We start from the raw sequence: 18,406 nt of genomic DNA on the forward strand, positions 1-18,406 counted from the left end.
AGATGTTGGATACTCGCTATAAATGAAGCAAATAATCCTGAGTATGTAGAGTAGGACAAATCTGGAAGGTTGGTGGACTTGATAGGACGAGTGGAGCTCCTGAGGGGTGGTGGAGGTGGATCTTCAATCTGAACAGTCGAAGGCACGTTCTTAGGAATAGGAGAACTGAAGGAACTCTCTGAAGAAGGGGGCATGTCTAGAACTCGAGGATCATGCGGCATAGATGAATCTCGAGTCTTAATATCCTCATCAAAAGGATAAATATGCAGAAGATCTGACTTCGTTACATTGTGGGTCATAGCAAGAATCGAGTAGAAAGGAATATGTTCCAAAAAAATGATATGCCGAGAAATTTTATTAGTTAAAATTTTCCGTTGCTAATGCATCGTTGTTTTGTTTTGTTTTTGTTTTTGTTTTTGTTTTATTTTGTTTTTTTGATATGTTCCTGGATTAGCAAGTGATTTAAAATTTGTTGCTAATATTTTTATCGCGAATATGTTGCTATGGTATGTAATTAGCGAGGTTCAATTCGGTTAAAAATTTGACGCTAATGACTATTTCATATAGAGTCGCATTTTAACATATTTGATATTCCATTATCACGTAATCTGAACATTTAGCTCATATGTTTTCTTGTTAATTGGTTAATCACGAGTGACTCCATTTGTGCGGGGAAAGTTGTTTATTTTGGAGGAACATATTTAGATGTGTTATTATAGTTAGACGAAATTTTATTACGATGTGTCTAAGGTTTGGTTGTCAAATGGCATATGATCCAAATACGGATTGTATTATATAGTTAGTCTTAATTTTAGTGTTCCAATAGTTAGACAAACATTTTGGCTTATGACTGGAATAATTGATTAATGAATAATCTTGAAGATATATATATATATATATATATATATATATATATATATATATATATATATATATATATATATATATATATATATATATATATATATATAAAGCTAGGTTCAAATGTGGATTGCCAGTTATTGTGCGGACGTGTGGACAATACTATTCTGTCAGAATAACAAAGAAAATATGTTCTTTGATAATATGAATACGTTCAATCTTACATAACTACTGTCATTATCACACATTGTCACTAGTTAAATCGTCTATAAGGTTATTATAAACTTTTTATTATTATTCTCATTTTGTCAGAATGTTGTCAGAATGTTTATTGAGTCATATTCTGTTAGAATGAAAATGAGTAAAAAACGATGTGTGAAAACAAAAATGAATAATAATTAGTGAGAATGCATTAAAATGACGATATTTTTGTAAGGTTGAACGTATTCTCATTACTAAACAACTTAGGTGTCGTTTGATAGTTGCTGACTGAGTTAGAGCTGATTGGGTTAGAAACTGACTGAGTTAGAAGTTCTGACTGAATTAACTTCTGATTGAAACTTGATGTTTGATTTTACATCTGACTGACAGTGCAAAAATGACTATATTACCCTCAAACAACATTTTTTTATAAAAACATTCATAATATATAAAATTCATTCTTCTCCCTTTCTGTTTTTTGTTTTTACTCAAGTATACACACATTTTTCATATACAAATAAATATACACAATATTTTTCATAAAAGCTTATATAAAATACATTTTCCAAAATAAGATTTGTACACACAAATATACTTACAACCATTCACCTGTATAACTATAATCTAAATCCATATTTGTACTGATGAATTTCCATAATCATATAAAAAAAAAACTAGGAATAATGAATTGAATCAATCAAAACACAAAAGACTAATGAACCAATGCAGTTTTTTCCAAAAATACTATTCTCACTTCCATCTTCAGTTGTGATTGTAAGCACCTCTTTTGTTGTTTGACTCTCCAATTGAAAGAAATAAAAGGTAATCCTACTAGGAGCACAATATAAAACTGATTATCATAACTTCATACAACAAAATATCTTTTGTTGATTTAACACTTATATCTCATCAATAATTCAACAATAATGGTGTATATTCGAACATTAATTCAACAACAAATCACAATAAATTACAACAACAAATTGAAAAACTAGCAAGTCAAGCAGGTCGGAAGGACATCAACAAAAATTGAACAATTCAATATACAATCTGATTTCTTACATTATACATAAAAAAAGGGTTTTTCCAGATTTTCGTTCATAAACAACCCCTCAACATCAAAAAACAGATTTTAGAAAAAAAAAAAAAGAAACCTGTTTGCAGCAAGTCTGACGTTGAGATAGGCGGGGATAGGTGGCGACGAGACGACGGCGGCGTCGATTTGGCCGGATGGAAGACTATACCTTCAATTTTTTGTGGAAGAAGGGAGAGACAGTAGCGATGAAGAGAGTCGAAGAGAGGGAGTTTGCGTGCGTCGTTTTTTTCTTTAGGGCATATCAGTCAATTTTTTGAGTCAACTACTAATAATCAATGGACCGGGTAAGCTATTGGGTCAGTCAAAGCTGACCGAGTCAGCCACTTTTTGAGCTTACCAAACGGGCTGACTGGACCGAATCAGTCCAAAATTACTGACCGGACCAGTAAGCCTAAAATCAAACAGCCCCTTATTCTCTTAGTATATATATAATTGTTCTTTTACATTAATGTTTAGTTGGGGTTGATCCCTTAACCAATAATGAGAAGGGATTGTTACATAAATGGTATCAGATGGATATCTTACATTTCATACCATGGTTGGTGGTAACTTTTATAGATTGTTACATAAATGGTATCGGATGGAGATCTTACATTTAGTACCATGGTTGGTGGTAACTTTTAGTGCGAGGACTATGAGGCAGGTTTCCACGTTCATATGAAATAAAAAATCATCTGATGCAAAATGTGCAGCAATTGTATATCAGGTTTGTAGTTGTACAATTTTTATGTGCCTACTCGATCTTGACCATTCATATCAACATAATAATGAAACAAAAGCTCAGCAATCTATAATTACTATCATATCAAATATTTTTACATGATCCAAAATAAAAAAGATAGTATTCCAAAATGTCTACTTTAACTATTATTTTCTGAAAAAAAAAACCTTTAAACAAATTCACTCGTTGTATATATGTACTAGGGTTCGGATCCATCGATCAGGTTGCACCAGAAGGACCAGTTAGTAAAAAAGAAGCAATGCTTTCTGCAAGCATTAGCTTCTCAATGGTCACCTTCTCACCAAACCTATACGAGAAACAAAGTTGACCTTGTGACTCAGCGGAGCCCATCTGCACCGGGAAACACATCACCGCACTGCCACCCAGTGGATATGCATGATCATAGAGTTGTTTCAACGACTGGTGAACTTCTCCTATGTATCTATCCCCAAGCTTACGCTTACAATAGAGCTTAATTACGAGCATGGTGCCATGGTGTTGTAACCATGACTCAGTTATAGTGTAGTTCATGGTATTATGCCATGCTGGGTTGGTCTGGCCATGCTTGTCTACTGGAGTTCGCTTCTCCAGTGTCTTGTTACCCCCGATAAGTACCTATAATCAAATTTTTGGATTCAGATGGAGATTTTAGATATTAATTGTAAAACACTTCAATTACAGACCTCTGTCAGCATAAACGCCTAAGTGGACGCTAGGTTAGTAACCATGTATAATTAAGTTACTGTTGAAACTGGTTGATTAATTAGACTTTATAATATAAAAAACTAAAGATTAAATTTGAAGGAATAACTGATAAAGAAGTTTGTATGATGATGCGTGTGGATTAGTCTTCACCCCTTTTCTTTTTCTCTATTATTACTGCATTAAAATTATAACACATATATACGAAATGATAATTATGTTTAATTGCTCCTATCCATTCATATATTGTAATTGAATGAACTACAGAAAGTCTTGAAGATCGGGTACTCTTGTAAGTTTTATGTTCTGCTATGCCGGATCATTAATAACACCTCGTGTATATTATTTACTGAATAACGCTATCTTCAGTTTTCCAGGGTCAAATACAAGAAACTGAACTGAAATCAATACCTTGGCGTAAACTTTCATCTTGAAAATTCTTCTTACTTCTCGTAAATCATGTGCAGAATTAATGGTCAACTCCAGTTTCCTGCACTCCATTTTGAGTATAGACCATGAGAGAGAGAGAGAGAGAGAGAGAGAGAGAGAGAGAGACTATATATAGAGGACGAGTTTAAATATTGAGAAGACTTTTGAATTTTAATGTAGACTTATAAATAAAGAGAGAGATTCCAATTTTATGTTCCTAGCTCTTGACTTCGTGTATGGTGTAAAGACTTGTTTATTGTATAAAATATTTTATTTTTTTGTTTGGTTTGTTTATCCACGTCTAGAAAAAGATATTGGGTCATTGAAATTAAATGTGTTTTTCTTTTAGTTTGATATTCTATTTTAAACGATCTCCTTGATGTGCTTATAGTAATGATTGTCTTTTGATGAAGCAATCAGTAAGTTAAAACAATGAAGAAATTCAAATAAAAAATGATACAATTTTTTTTAATATTTATTTTTATTTTATAGGACTCTAGGGTTATACAGACTCGAACCGTAGACTTTCTCGGTAAAATAGATCAAACTTATTATTATCAAAATGATCTGAACTATTTCAAAGACCTAAAATGCATTTTTTGTGCATTGGGCTCTTCCATTAACCCGATTACCAACATGTAATTTTATTGATTTTATTCCATAAAATGTCCTACATTTTGCATATTTTCTGTTTTAGGCCTAAAAATAAATTTAAAAAAAAAACCCACAAATTTTATATATTTCTTTTTATTTCATTAATTATGTCGGTTACCAACAAATAACCCTATTATTTAACTCACGTGTGTCCTAAACATCGACAAATCATCTTCGTATCAAAACAATGGCTAAAACTACAAATAAATTTGTAATGAATAATCTTGTACCTCTCAACTATATTCTCTGTGTCATGGTTTCTTGTCATATGAGTGGATTGTTTTTATTTTAAAAGAAATATATTATGGAAGTACTAGAACGACTTGGAATGTCATCTTGCAAACATACTCCCACTATCATCGATACAATGGAAAACAGGTACCAATTACAGACAGTTCAACCTGATTATATATTGCAACCTTGTTGTAGCGCTTCAATACCTCACTTTACCCAACCGTATATCCTATATGTAGTTCATCAGATATGCTTCCAAATGTATGAACACCATGAATCTCATATGGTAGTTGTAAAGGCGTGTACCACGTTATGTTCAAAATCCTCTTGATTATGGTCTTACACTATATAATACTCCTACATGTCTTACCACATGTACTGACGTCGAGTAGGTCGTCTATCCCGATATGGATTCAAAACCTTTTTCCATATGTTGGACTTATAACCTTATTCTTCAACTTTCATTGGGATTAGTGTATGTGGTAAGACGTGTGAAATGAGTATTATAGAGTGTAATACCATAATAAAAATGCCCTTGAACATAGCGTAATACACGCCTTCATGCTATGTGGCAGCACATATGTTGAACTACATATAAGATATATGGTTGAGTGAAGGTAAGGTATTAAAGTGCTCGAGCAAGGTTGTGATAGAGAATAGGCTAGGAATAAGGTTTTCCAACATCGGTACTAACTTTTACTTTGTATTAAATCTTGTTCTAGTACTTCCATAGCATCTTTCGTTTGACATAAAAACAATCGACTCGTATGACAAGAAACCATGACACTGAGAAAATAGCTAAGAGGTCTAAGATCCTGTGCAAGTTTAACCATGATTTTGGTACGTATATGATCCGTTGATGCTTAAGACGCGCGTAAGATATAGGGATAGAGAGTTACATATTTGTAATTGATTCCATTAAAAGAATAACAATGAATATGTTAACGTTGAGTTTTATTTTTAAAGTTTTAAGTCTAAAATGGAAAAATATAAGATATTTTATGGAATAAACGCAATTTACATATTGATAACGAGCGCCAAAAATGAAATAAGGAATTGATAAAATTTGGTTTATTTTGAAAAAAAAAATGTTTTAAGTCTAACACGGAAAAAATGCAAATTGTAGGGTTTGTATGTATAGTTATATCTCACACTCGATCTCATTCTGTCAAGTGTCAGATTAGTAAATAACTATCGGTTTGTATATATAGCTACGGATACTGGTTATCGCATTTATTAATTTGGGTGAATTTCATATATATACTCTCATTAAACGTCAAAATATTATATTTACCCGGCCTAACATTTAAATATTTTAAAATATCATATTTACCCAAATATACTTTTTAATGGTTTTTAATAATTTATAATCATTTTTATAACCTTAAATCACTATATGGACAATAATACCCTTACTTCCAAATGGCTAGATATATCAAAATTTCAAATGTTTGATTTAGCTTGCCTTCTTCCTTACCATTGTAGGTTAACATTGATATTAAGTCTTCCCGAAAGGTTGATTGTTTAGTCCTTCAATACAACTCATTGCAGCTACCTGTATTTACAGGTGATGACTAAACCATGGAACGAGAATCGAAGGAAATTCGATGTGTTTTGACAGCACCATCAACACCTACAATCACAAATTCACAATCAAAATCACAATTACAGAGGTCTTGTAAGAATTAAACTGGAAAAATGGTCATAAGCTGAATTAAAAGGGAGAAATACATCTCACATCATAAATGTAGGAGCACCATAAATGTTAAATCTAACCAAAGGAAGATAGAGAGGGCAAAATTGAATAAGACCGAAGTGATTTCAAAAAAAAATCAAGAACAGAGATGGAGAGGGCAAATAGGAATAGAGCCAAAGTGAATGCTACAAAATCAAGAAAAATAATGTCTGTAACAACTCCAAATCATGGCTTTATCAAAATCCTACCCTATTTTCAATTAGTGATTTAAAATAAATCAGTCAAAAGTATGAACGGAGATAGAGAGGGCAGATAGGAATAGGACATAAGTACAATTATATAATGTGTGTGATTGCAAGAAGGAACCTGATGCATGTAATTGCAAGAAAGAATGTGCAGCAGGGAAGAATGATGAAGATTTCACTGTGCGATCATGAGGAAAAAGGGAAGGTAAAATCCAAACGTGTGAATTTTTTATATATCCTGCTATTTAGAAGTAAGGGCATTATTGTCCATTTAGTATTTTTATTCAATTATAATGATTTAAGGTTGTAAAAAATGATTATAAATTTTAAAAAAAATCATTAAAAAATAGATTTCGATGTATATGATATTTTAAAACATTAAGAAGGGCAAATATGATATTTAGATATTAGGTCGGGTAAATATGATATTTTGACGTTTAATAAGGACATATACGAAATTTTTCCTAAATAGTCTATATTAAACAAAATAAAGTACATCATCGGTCTCCATTCTAGTTTGTAACTAGTAATAAAAAAAATCTCTATTTTTTACATCTCATATAATACATAATACTACAAAGATAGTTTTATAATAACAATAATAATAATAATAAGTATTATAAAAATATAGATGTTTGTAGTTGGGATTAGGTGATTTTGCCATTCCAATTTTATTGAAGAGTATAATTGTTTGTGATTTTTTTTTTCGGACCTTTAATAGTTTAAAACGTCTATTATGGACAATTATATGCACAGAAAAAAAGACAAATTTGCCTATTTTTGTTAAGTTTTTTCAAGATTTAGACAAAAGTTATAGGATTTCCTATAGTGGCCATCAATTAGAGGATAAAGAGTGATAAATAGGCGAATTTGTAACACCCTGTTTTGTAACGTTTTTTAATTCAGGATTGTGGATTGTAATTCGATCATGTAAATGTTTTGGGCTTTGAGGAAATAAAGTTTAGAGCTTATTGAATGTTGATAATATTGGTAATGAGATCTAAGCCCTTAATTTGTGTGTTGGAACCAAAGGGTAAAATGGAAAAAGTTATATGTCGGGCTTCTTGTATGGATTATGGTTTTAGTTCGACATGTGTTAAACCAAAATAACTAGATAGAATTGTGGGGCTCGTCAATACCTTTCTGTGCATTTAAAGAATGTCGAAAAAAGAGTTGAAACGAAGTAGTTATGGTTGTTTGAAGTTGAATTGGAGATTGCGAATTTTTCCCTACGATGAGCGTAGCCCTACGTTGAGCATAGGTGTTAAATTTTGGCCGCGAGTTTAATGACCTACGCTTACGTTTAGCGTAGCCGCTGCACACCAAAACCTTAATCTTTAGGTTTTGAGCCATATTTAAGCGCTCTAACTTCTTGGGATCCTTCCATTGACCAACCTCCATCACCTCACATCGTTCCTTTGAAACCCTAGCCACCAATTGTGATTTTTGGACCTTTTAGAGTGTTTTTTGTGCTCTTTGAAGGAAATAAGTGTTTGTAGAACCAAGTGGGAAGCTTCAAGGTGTGTAAGACTGGGATTTGTGGGGCAACAATTATTTATGGAGGGTATAAAGCTTTCATCATGATGCTTGTACATGTTAGATCTAGTATGGTTGTAAGTTTTATGCTTTTGTCCCCATAATCTTGGTCCTTGTGAGTATGGGTTACTCCAGACCATTTGAATACCTCCTTCCAATGTTTTTGAGGTTATAGAGTCATAAAAATTAGAGCTTGGACACTCTCATTCAACCATGCATGAGTTCTTGAGCAAAAGGTTACAATATGGACTTAGAGTTTTGTTTTGTGATCTTCTTGGCCATGTATAAGGATAAAATCAGAGACTTATCTTTTAAGACATTCATTTAGACAGATCTGAAAGTTTGAGTGTTTGGCTTGCTGTATTAAGAGCGTAAAAGAAGTTTTTTGAAAACAGGGGCTCTACGCTGAGCGTAGTAGAAGTACACTAAGAGAAGCTCTACGCTGAGTGTAGCCTTCTGTATGCTAAGTGTAGATCTGCGTTGAACGTAGATCAATGTGTTATGTCGAGTGTAAGTCAACTAAGGGTTGACCGTTGATTTTTTAACCAGTTTGACTTTCGGTCAACCATATTAGGACTTAGTCTTGGAATGGCAAAATGGTCTTTTACCCAAAGGAGGTTTAATTGTGAGCCTAGACCTTTTGAGAGTTATTTATTACCTTATTTGTTAATTAGGATTTTATTATGTGTATATCTAGCAAGAGGAGACTTGATATCGTCGGCTCAAGTGTGTGGTTTATCTTGCCTTCGGGATTGATGTGAGTCTTCTCACTATACTGTGTAGGATGCTAGCTATCTTTGTGCCTCTTGCATTTGCATGTTGGGCTGGGCCCATTTGCATGTTGGTCTGAGCCTATTTGCATGTTTGGCTAAGCATATTGATATGTTAGGTTGGGCTCATTTACATGTTGGGTTGGTCCAATTGATATGTTGGGTTGGGCCCATTTGCATGTTGGGTTGGGTCCATTTACATGATGGGTTGGGCCCATTGATGTACTAGGATGGGCCATTGATATGTTGGGATGAGCCCATTTGTATGTTAGGTTGGGCCCATTTGTATGGTATGTGGTATTTTGGGGAACTCATTAAGCTTTGTGCTTTCAGTTTGTGGTTTAAGCATTTTCGGGTATTTCCAACTTCAAAGGGAAGGGCCTAGCTTGACTGTATAACATCACCTGATGGCTTTTCTGTACTGATTGTTATTATCTTACTCTGATGTTAAAAAGAAGCATTTTACTCTGATTGGTTTTGGAACAAATGGTTGTACGGATTTGATGGCTTAAAAATGAAAATTTTATCGGTACTTTTGGGACGTTACAAATTTTTTTTGAAAAAAAATAAATTTTATTATAGAAAATCTGCGGGAAGCTAAGAAGAAGTATAGAGTACCATAAACAAAAATAAGCAGCAGGACTAAAAGAAAGAAAAAGATTCAAATTAGACCAACATTAAGGCTAAAACCAAAATTGGGGTATGAAATCAACCCCAAAGCTAGTGAAGTTATGTGGTCTCCACCCGATAACAACAAATAAATTTTGATAAGCTCAATTTAGATGCATGATAGATGCCATTTTATGCATCATTTAGGGTAGTTTTATTAGAATTTAGCATCATATTTTATGTTATTTCATGTGCATTAGCTTAAATAATTTTCAGCTCATGTCATTCGTTAAAATTATCGTATTGCTCATGTTTTTATGTTGTTTTCAAAAAATTAGAGTGGAGTAGTACTTTGGGAGAAGCTTTGGATGCGTTTGATGGAGCATTCGAGTTAAATGGAGCTTGGAACTTAGGAAGGATTCTAAGGAATACTTGGAAGCTGTTTTGGTCAAGAAATATTCGATCGAATTGATCCTACAAAGATAGATTGCTACATTCTAAAGCCTAAAGGAAGTTGCTAGCAACTTGAATCCTTGTCAGTATTTTGACCATACCTCATGACTCGTAACTCCGATTGACGAGATTCAAGATGTTCCGGAAACAACATAAAATTTCTAATGACTTTCATGTTTGTGAAAATGAAGAAACATAAAAAATTCGACCAAATTTCTCCCATAAATTCGATCGAATTTTGACTTTGAAGTTTCAAAAAGTCCTAGAAATCAAAAAAGGCAAAATTCGATCAAAGTCTTAAAAAATCAACCGTGTTTCTGAAAAATTCAATTGAAATTTTACTTCTCTTGCTTTGGAAGCTAGATGCTTCCATATAAATTCGACCTCAATTATCAAAACGAACCCATATATGATCATATTCGATTCCTAAAGCCCTAGACGACGAAAAAAACAATCCCTGAGGCAATTTCTCTCTAGTTTCATCACTTTCTAAAGATCCGAAGGCTGTGGATCATCTCATACTTTTCAGTTCTGTAAAAGACTAGTATTTTTCATGTGATCAGTCATCAAATTTGGTTCTCATTGTGTGTTTCTATTTAGTAATTTCAGTTATGTGCTTAATGAATGTTTGATTTTGATTCTTGCTAGTATGATCATCTAGATAGGGCTTTAATAATTCAAGTTAATCAGTTGTTGAAATTTGTAATTGTTTTGAGAATCTAGTAATAAGTAACAAGTAATAAATCGGTTCTATATTTGGGTTTGACTTTATTATAAATTGAATTTTCATATCTTTATGCTTCTGAGCTTGTAAGAAGTATTGAATATTCCTTAGAATTATAGACCGATCTTAAGGCAGCTTTTATGAATTTAATTAAGAGCTTGTTTCATTAGATCAGTAAAAACTTATGGTTAATTGAAGAGCTTGTTTTGGTTAACTAATTAAGTAAAAGAGAATTTACTAGAGCATGTTAGTTTATCTCTGTACCAGCTTAAATAGAACACAATTTGAATAATCGGGTCCAGATTGATCGCATGATTAGGAAAATCACAGCAGAACTGAATTCGTTTTTATTATTGATTTTATTTAGTTAATTTAACTGCAATTTTTAGTTTTAGTTTTAAATAAAAAAACCCTTTTTTATTATTTTATGTTAAATGACTAGTATGTGAATTACCCAAAGAGGCATTGACCATCAGGTTGTTTCTGTGACATCCCCATTTTTACGGTCATTTAAAAAAATTATTTATGCTTATTTAAAACATTTCTTATTGCGGATCTGGTCCCGAAATATCCTTGGCGTGATATAATATCAAAATCCAGGGATTTCAGAAGATTTTATATTTTAAAAGTCTAGGATGTCACAACTGATATAAAACATAAACATAAATAGTTCTTGCATTAATTTGCACTATTGATCTACATCTCCTTTAATCTCTCAGCATAATGTATATTTGTATCGTTACCTGTAACACAAATAAACTGAGTGGGTCAGGTTAGGAGACCTGGTGAGTACATAGGGTTTTCAACCCACAATAATATACTTAATAAGTTTACTTATCAAACAAATAACCCGATTATCCATCCTTGTTTTCTTCTTTATTCTTCCCTACGGATCTATCCTAGGGGCCATCATATTCATCATAGCTGATAGTACTATTATAGGGATTTCTCCACAATCTGTGTCAGTAGGTTTTCTTTCTGTTTTCATTCTTAAGGATTCATCTTAAGCATCGTTGCTGACAGTATTGTTAGAGGGATTTCTCCGCAATATCTGTCAGTAGGTTAGATTACATCAAATGGGAACGAAGTCCATTGTTGTCTGTGTTCCACATGACGTCATCAAATAGTCTGGTGGTTATCACCTATATTTTGTTAAGTGACTACATCGTTGGTACATTAGTACCATTCCTACATCGTTGGAATACTAGTACCATTTCTACGTCCTTGGCACCCTATTACCATTTCTACATCTATCATTGCACTAGGGCATTTTATCTTTCGTCATACTATAACATCTTTCATTACCCTTCGTTACCTAATGTATTATATTCATAAAAATACATATACGGTATAAATCATATAATATTTCATCTAAAACGTAACATCTTTGCACATAAGCACATATAACATTTAATAATTTTGATACTTCATAGCTATGTGTAATATGAAAGTAACTATGCACTCACTTGATAAAAGTGGATGCCTCGGAATTTTGGCAGAACTTCACCTTGGTATTTTATCTTTTCCTCTGGCATGACCTAGGTTCACATTACTAAGTCTTAGTTTATTATTTCTTGTGACTAATTAATAGTATAGATTTCTCAACAATCCTAATGTCTACATCATGATCTATCAAGTAATGACCAACCATATAAGATCATATCGGAGGTAGGTTCTGTTTGGTATACATAGTATACTGTTTGGAAATCCCATTTTAAACACCTCACTAAATTTTGCCTAAACATCACCCCCCGTAAGTAGATCAATTAGTATAATGACTTGGAATCGCTGACAAATCTTATTTATAAATTTATGACAACGACTATGAATATAAATATAAATTACACTAAAATAATATTGAGTGTAATATAACTTACAAATCTTATTCAGTGACACATTCGACCTTGCTGCTTTTTTTTTCTTTGGCCAATCCTTCGAATTATGCCCCTTGTCTCCAGATCCGTAACATAAAATATCATTGAAAATACAATCTTTGGAATAGTGACCGGTCCTTCCACACTTATAGCAGGTCACTTCTCCGTTACATCTTCCGAAGTGCTTCTTCTTGAACTTTTCACACCACTTGGTCTTCACCGCTACCCCCAAACTAATTGTCATTTGGGTCAAACTTCATGAACTTCCCCTTCTTATTTGATCTTGAAGATCCCTAAAACTTCCTCTTATCTCCCTTCTAAGACTTTTCCAGATCCTTTTCACTTATCTGGGTCTCTATGTCCTCGTCGTCCAGATGGCTGCTTTTAGAGTCGTTGCTAGCTTCACCATTGGACCAAAATTTGCTGGTAGTCTAATAGCAAACTTATTCACTTTATAAAGCTCAGTAAGAACTAGGTAAGGAGCCAACTTCATATTTTCATTGAAGGATGCAACATACTCATTGACACTCACCCTTCCCTTCTTAAGGGTCTAGAATTCATTGTTTATTTCCAATAGATTTTGTTCAGAGTAGTATTGCTTCTTCAACTCTATCAAGAAGTTTTCCCAAGGCATCCTTCTTTCTTCTCCCTTTGGCATGGAGTCGGCTAACAATTTCCACTATCTTAGCACTCCAGTCTTTAGTTTTCTGACTACTAAGACAATCTTCTATTGGTTACTGCAGTTGCAGCTCTCAAATACCATCTCCATCTCAGAGATCTAGTCTATAACTTCTACTGGTGTCGGGCTACCAGAAAGACTTGGTGATTTGGAGGCAAGAAAGTCCTTGTAATCCATCTTTTTCAATACCTTCATAAGGGTTGTTCCTCCTAACCCTTCAGGGTTCAGCTTGGCTAACAATCTGACTATAATTTCCTTCCTCTGACTGTTCCTCTTCCAGTTCATGTTGTATGACATGTGCAGTGGGTTCATCTCTATTAACTTGGAGTAAACGTCTTGTCTCTTCCATTTAACAATATAAAATTGCATGTATCATTGATATCGTAATAGGTTTAGGTGCAGGTGTGATGACCGGTGCACGACCTATCACTCGCTCAAGCTGTAGGTTTCCATTACTGTTTTCTAATCCGCTCTATGTCCTTACCATGACGTTCTAAGCATCAAAGCGGGCGTCCAAAGTACCGAGACGAGAATACAGATAAGGAAGGTTCAGACGCATAATTTTTCTCTATCACTCCGAAAAATTATATGCTAGTTCTAATACCGTAATTAAACGTTTAGAAACCTAAACACATAAAATTTCCTAATTCTAGGTCGGCAACTGATGTGTTTATATATATATATATATATATATATATATATATATATATATATATATATATATATATATATATATTACATTGCTCAAGTTTTAAATTTATAGAACTGGTTTTATACCAACAGAACTAATAAACACACTAGGAAGTGTACGTAATAGTGCAATAGTGTAGTTGTGGTAAGACTAGGTGTCAAACACAAGGGAAACAGTGGTGAATTAATTTGGAATTCTTCAATATGGGTTACACGAATCACATAAAAGCAACAAAAAAATAGGTTGCAGAATTTAATTTCAAATAAACATCTAAACAACAGATATCGATAAACTGACTGAAGACAAATCTCTTTAGGTACTTTGGTTTAGACTGGATTTCATCTCAAAATACTAGCTAACTAATAAGTGCAATGGATATATATTCATTATTCACCGATTCCTAATATGACTAGTAACATGATCAGACTACTAATCCTTTGATTTCAACACAAATATTAATTCAATGATCAAGTGAGCAAAGAATCATGCAAATAAGTATTTGGTTCGTATTAAGCAAGATTTGATCTTTATTAACCCTAATGATCATAGGAGTTAAATCATGCATAGAATGATCGTCTACTCATGAAAACACATTGAAGTTCATCGCTTTATTACCTAACCCTCGGTTTTGATCTAACACTATTGATAATTGCCAATGATCATGGACAATTATGATTCAAATTAACACAATCAGAATGATCATCTAAAGTATATTAATTCAAGAATAGGGAATAAAGCAACCATCTTTAACACATATGGATCTTTCAATCAAACTTGACAAAATAAATTAAATAAGAACAAACAATCCAAATAGCAATTCAGCCAAATTCTCAAAGATTCATCTAATCCTAAATTCAAAGAAAATGGTTTTAACACCCAAATCAGAAAGTAAACACATAATGGAATCACAGTGGAATGCTAATCATGATTAGAAAAACAAACCACATGATCTTTGGCTTGAATCCGCTCTCTAATTCCTCAGATTCTTGCTCCTGTCAGCTTAACGACCTTTCGGCCGCCTTCTAGACCCTCAAAATGGCAGAAGAAAGGTTTATTATCGACCAAGGATCAATAGAAGTCGTAATATCCTCTTAGGTTTCCTGAAAATCGTATTATATGGACTTTGGAACTGACTTACGTACATTGGGCGTAAGTCGATTTACGCTGGGCATAATGGATAAATGTCGCGAATTTGATCCGGAGCACCTGCATTCAACCACTTCGTCCTTTTAGCAATCCAAGTCCAATTTTCGTCCCTTTTGCTTCTTTTCCGCTTTAGCACCAAAGTATACCTGTAAAATATAAATTTAAGCATTATAAGTACCTTTTAGTTCTAAATAACATTAAAACCTAGTGTAAAATAATAAAAAATTCCATAAAGATATGTATAAATTAGACATTATCAAACTACCCCACACTAGTATTTTGCTTTCCCTCAAGCCAAACTGATTTTATTATTATATCATCACATCAAAACCCTAGTCACTAGCATCACACAAGACAATCCATTTTGAGCTCATCCATTACATCAAGACCACAATGCATATATTTGTGTCTAAATTTCCTAAGAACTTCCCCAACAGTAAATTTCTTAAGAAAAATCAAAAACTTTGCAACCTTTGTTTTCTTTTTTTCATATCTCATTTTTTTCTCTCAAAACTAAAAAACCTATAAAAACATATGCTTACGCAAGAGAACTTAACTCTAACCTTTATTGGCTAGAGGCATTAGTCTAAGTGAAATGACTACATAAGCTCTATTGGATACATTTCAAGTACACGATACTAAACGTATTATGTCCCTCAAACATGTTTTTGTCCCATGATTTCACTAGGATAGGGAAGCCATCCTAAACTAGATTCGAGGCTCGCATCAGATTGTCCCACAATACTAGCAACCTAGATCTCAATACAACAATACAACACTTTTTTTCTAAACTAGATTCAATTTTAGACTATTTTTACAAGTCTTTCTAAATATTTTAAATTCTATCCATTTTTCATTTTCTTAATCAATAATCTTGTATTCCTATATTCGGCCCCTACCCCACACTTAAATGATGCAATGTCCCCATTGCATACTTGAACAATTAAAGAATATAAAAATAAAGAGAGAGAAAAAGGAACAGACTCCCATGTGGTAGTAACGGAGAGATTGAATGGGGCTGCTAAAAGTTGCTCCATAACTTGCTCGAAGACTAGAAACTGGAATGATGCTTCTGAATATGCCGGAAAATAAAACAAAGAACACCGACTTCTAAAATGTCATGCAAAATATTGCAAAAAAATGCCATGTATAGTGACCACAACATGGAAAATTGTCGACCATGTCATGTCGTCGATTGAGGAAAAATATGAATCATGAATAATAGCATGGCCACGACGTGGTAAGTGTTAAACATGACGCGACATCAAGAATGGTAATGTCCATTTACAACTTCAAACTCCCCCACGACATAGGAAAGTGTCAACCATGTTGTGGCAGCTGGGATGATACTTCTGCTTCACGTTGAAATAAAACTCCATGACGTGGTGAACAGTTCTTCCATGCCATTGAAATCAATGAGGTTAGAAACGCCATTCTTATAAAAATAATAATAATCCCTCCAAATACCGACGTGCACCCCACACTTATTAAAATTCGTGGCTCTCGATTATCAACTTCAAAACTCTCATGGCTTTTTCTCTCGTGATAGATCAGTAGTCGGTCCTAGCGGCTGAACTTACTGCCTGCTTTTTAAGGGAAAAAATTCTGCAAAAATCTAAAACAATCAAAGAGCATCAATATGGAAAACAAAATTACATCAACTAAATAAAAAATCCTAATTTAAATAAACAAAATACACAACAAAATAAAAATAATAAAAATACTAAGACTTCTAAGTCTAATAAACCAAAATAATATAAAAAGGATAACCCCGTCATTAAAAATAATAATAATCCCACACTTATTAAAATTCGTGGCTCTCGATTATCAACTTCAAAACTCTCATGGCTTTTTCTCTCATGATAGATCAGTAGTCGGTCCTAGCGGCTGAACTTACTGCCTGCTTTTTAAGGGAAAAAATTCTGCAAAAATCTAAAACAATCAAAGAGCATCAATATGGAAAACAAAATTACATCAACTAAATAAAACATCCTAATTTAAATAAACAAAATACACAACAAAATAAAAATAATAAAAATACTAAGACTTCTAAGTCTAATAAACCAAAATAATATAAAAAGGATAACTCAGTCATTCATCATCCTCATCGTTGTGCTGCTGCCTCCCAGATGGCCCTGCTCCATCACCCCGTTGTCCATATGGTTGATGAAAGGGAACTGGATGATGATAACCATGCGAAGCAAAGAATCCAGTCAATGCCCCCTCAAACCAGTTCTGACTAGTCTCGATGTAATCAAACCGGTCATCCACGTGATGAGAAAGGACATCCATGCACTGAGATAGGTAACCAATATCGATCTCCTGATGTGGTCCATGTTGCACTCCCAGTGGAGCAGGTCTACGCCTCCCTCGTCGCTCAGGCTCTGGCTCTGTTGCACCCTCCTCTGGAACCTCGTCACCAGCTCGTATCCTCAATATACCATCCTCCCGACACACACGTACGCTCATTGACTCCAACAGCTGCAAACTCATTGCCTTCACATCATAAAACACCCTCGACCTCGTGATCTCTCTCGTCAATAATATATATGATCTAGCTAAACGCGTGATGAAGTGCCCACTACAAATTGAGCGATCCTCTCTAATCCCCCTGGCCTTTTGCCCCATATATGTAGCTAAAGCAACTGGGAGGTTCAGGTGCCTCCTTGGTGTAACAAGCGTCCATAGGAAAAACAAATATGTAGAAGGCACTCTCTCACTATTCTTGTGATACGTGAGAGATATAGAGATTAAGCGATGCAATAATCTATAGGTGGTGGACCGAATCATTTTCCCTCTAGCAGTTGATGGTATATATACTCCCCCGGTTATCGCAACCCAAAGTACATTCTCATTGTAATCCTCAGGCTGTCCTATAACACAATCAGCAAGAAATTTTGGAAAGTGGACACTCCTCGTCTCGTCAAAAGTATAAACTGCCACTCTCACAGCAAGCTCAATAGCACTGCACTCCCTACTCACTCCACTAACTCGAAAGGAAAAGGCTGTCCTGTCATCAGGGGTCTTACTAGGATCAAAGGAAACTGTAGCATAAAACACCAACAAAAATTCTCGGTAGACAGGT

General features: G+C 33.8%; 1 long non-coding RNA gene across 1 annotated transcript; it reads right to left on the minus strand.

Moving 5' to 3' along the window:
• Positions 1-2,952: 2,952 nt before the first annotated feature.
• On the minus strand, positions 2,953-4,171 carry LOC145133692 (uncharacterized). Its single transcript, XR_013718677.1, has 2 exons — positions 3,993-4,171; positions 2,953-3,494 (listed from the first exon to the last, which is right to left on the minus strand). It is a non-coding gene; the product is annotated as an uncharacterized LOC145133692 (long non-coding RNA).
• Between the last annotated feature and the right edge of the window lie 14,235 nt (positions 4,172-18,406).

The sequence above is a fragment of the Lactuca virosa genome, chromosome 8 (assembly GCF_052849685.1).
Source record: "Lactuca virosa cultivar CGN04683 chromosome 8, Lactuca_virosa_CGN04683_v6, whole genome shotgun sequence".
Lineage (NCBI taxonomy): Eukaryota > Viridiplantae > Streptophyta > Magnoliopsida > Asterales > Asteraceae > Lactuca > Lactuca virosa.